We start from the raw sequence: 3014 nt of genomic DNA, 5'->3' as shown, positions 1-3014 counted from the left end.
GAGCTTAAGAGCCAGCGTTGGCTCGATCTAATCATTAAGCATATTCGCCCAGTACTGGCTACTACTGTCGTACCAATATCGAGCCTCGTTTGCCGATATTGACCCAATACTGGGCCGTTCGTCAATTCCTACAAGGGTACGTTGTTGATTCAAATTTTTATTTAAGAAAATTTACGCGTTCACGTGTGTACAAATAACAATGTCTATGTATAAAGTAATGTAACATGTTTAATTGATCGCAAGTTTTCTGTACGCGGACTTTTTGCGATCGCGACTGTGTATCAACATCTGTTTTCAACATCAAGAGTATCAGGCGATTTGAGAATCGATGTATTTTCTAAGAAAACTTCTCTCGCGCGTAAAGTTTCGTTTTTCCAACTTTTTCCTCGTGTGTATTTTGCAACGTAAAGCGCGTAGCGCAATTTCATCGTTTCGCCGAACAACTCTCTCTCTCTTTCTCTCTCTCTCTTTTGGTCTTGAATGTACATTTTATGAAAATAGCGCGCAACCCTGAGCAAAAATTACAAGTCCGTTCGCCGGCAGACTGTTCGCGGAAGGAAGGATGCTGTCGAATGTATGCGCATCTTCTTTCTCAATTAATTTCTCGTTCGTTGCGTGGAATCCGGGCTCTTCGGCGGATTTCAAATCGCGCACTTGAGAAACGTTACGTTACGCGAGACGTGCTGTATCAGAAAGAAGGAAGACGCGCGGAGAAGAGAAAGAGAAGCTTTGCGGCATCAGTGAGATGTTATTAATAATTCATGAGCCACCACCGGGTGTGTGACTTCCCAAACACGGAAATTGAGGCAGTTCGCGAAAAGCCTCCGCAAAGTCGGTTGTTAATCTACGGTGTGTGTATATAAGATTTTAAATATGCCCGAACACACACGCGCGCGCGCACACGCACAAACGTATTGTACGGAACAAGTACCAGAAGAGCGCGAAATGACTAATAAATTTTGTACAGCAAAGTTAATGAGTGTCCGAGTAGACGAGCCATTACTAATTTCACAAAGGTTTTCGTTTCGTTTAACTTAAATAGCGGCGTCGACACACATGCACAAAGAGTTCGTTAGCGCGCACGCACATGACTTTACGAGGACGATGTAACGTGTGGCGTGGTGGTTCGCGCAAATCGTCGCGCGGAGAAAAATTAGCACGGGGAGAAGATTTTTTGCAAAAGATAGACGAATGAATCTTTATCTCATCATTTTTCCTCATCTGTGTGTGTGTGTGCGTGCGCGCGCGCGTGACATCGTCCGATTGAAAACGTTGTAATGACACCTCGTAAAAAAACATGACGATAGGAATCTCGCGTGTCAGGTGGTAATTACAACGTCGAACGATGGCGGAGAGATATGATGTTGGGTCGAGATGACCGTGAAAAAAAAAAAAAACCAATCGATTGACGCCTTCGAAACGCGAATTCGCGAATCGGGAGAGACGCACGCACGTGAAATGAAAACGATGAGATTTATCTACGTGTAAATATCAAGCGAGAGTGTACGCGCGATGTACACGCGCGGCTTAAAGCGAACTCCTTCCCGATAGTTAATTATTGGCGAGCAGAACTGATTTGCAAGTACGTCGTTTATAATCCACTTAAGCTCTAATCGAATCCCGGCTAGTCTCGGGGACAACGGATGGACGTGGCTTCTCCGCAGCCGACGTAGGTCGCATAGTCGATTCACGGAATTGCGCGCGTAATTACGCGCTCTGTTTACGATCCCGGTTGCGTTTTCGCGTTTATTATACACACACACACACACACACACACATATACGGATAGTTTCTGGAATTGCAGTTTAAAAGGTATAACTGAAATAAAAACATTTTTATTTGGACGAACTATTTACAGAGCATCCGGAATGTTGAACTGTGCGCTCGCAGTTTCACCACATTGTATTTAATTCGAAGCATTCGAGAAAGACTTTTTGTTCGTTTTTATTTTTATCATTTCTCTCTCCTTTCTCTTTCTCTAATATTTTAAATAATTAATTAACGTAATGAGCTTTCGACCACAAACAATTTTTACTTGATTGTTTCTTTTTCCTCGTTGAAATAAATAAACTACTCGGATTGCATTTTTCTGTCACGGAATCGTTTCCGGTGTTAACTTCGTTAACGATATCAGTGCGCGCGCGCGCACATGTTCAATTCCGAGACACAACCGGAGAAATTATTATCGCCGGATAATCGGATCTTGTACGAATAAACGAAGAAGAACCTGTTCGAGGGTAGAACGTGAGAAGAGGAACGACAAAGAACCTAACGGTGGAAAAGGGCCGGACCGACGAACTAGAAAGGCGGCGACTCTCGCTCTCTCGTCGGTAAATCGAAGATTGGAAGTCATTGTCGAGCGGGAGAGCGCGACAAACTGAGCTTGGTTTCTCCATGCCAATCCCTCGTTTCCAGACTTCTCTGAAAGAGAGAAGAGAGAGAGAGAGAGAGAGTGAGAAAGAGAGAAAGAAAGAGAGTTCCTTTGACGCGGTGCGCGAACGTCCTTTAAAATTCAAGTCGATTCGAGTTCGTCCGCATTGTCACTCTCAGTATGTTGCTTGAAGTGTAACGATAAACGTGTGTCACAATTACGATCGCGAGAACGCCAAGCGAATGCGCAAGAAGATAACTCGCACGCGAGCGCGCAAAAGAGAGATATGTTTCAATCTTTCTCGCGAAGAGAATTTCGGTGATATTATGTATACGAGTGAAACTGTGAAAAAAAAAAAGAAAAAAAGAGACAAAAGGTCTCAACGAGAGGTCGCGTTTATTAAAGAAATAATTTTTAGATCTGTAAATGTCAAAACGCAACACGATTCTCAATGTTTTACATAGTTTTTAACATATATTTTGAAATATTAGTTTCTAATTTTATTTTATATATAAATACTTCGTAACCTAATTATTTATTTAATAAACGTTGAGTAATGCGATCATTGAGACACGTGCGAAGATGCGCAAATTGCAAAAAATTGTGTGTGCGTAAATTTTACCAGACGTAAAAAGCGCGAGAA

This window comes from Pseudomyrmex gracilis, unplaced genomic scaffold, assembly GCF_002006095.1.
Source record: "Pseudomyrmex gracilis isolate BER0280 unplaced genomic scaffold, ASM200609v1 scaffold_70, whole genome shotgun sequence".
NCBI classification, from domain to species: Eukaryota; Metazoa; Arthropoda; class Insecta; order Hymenoptera; family Formicidae; genus Pseudomyrmex; species Pseudomyrmex gracilis.
This window is presented reverse-complemented; position numbering follows the sequence as displayed.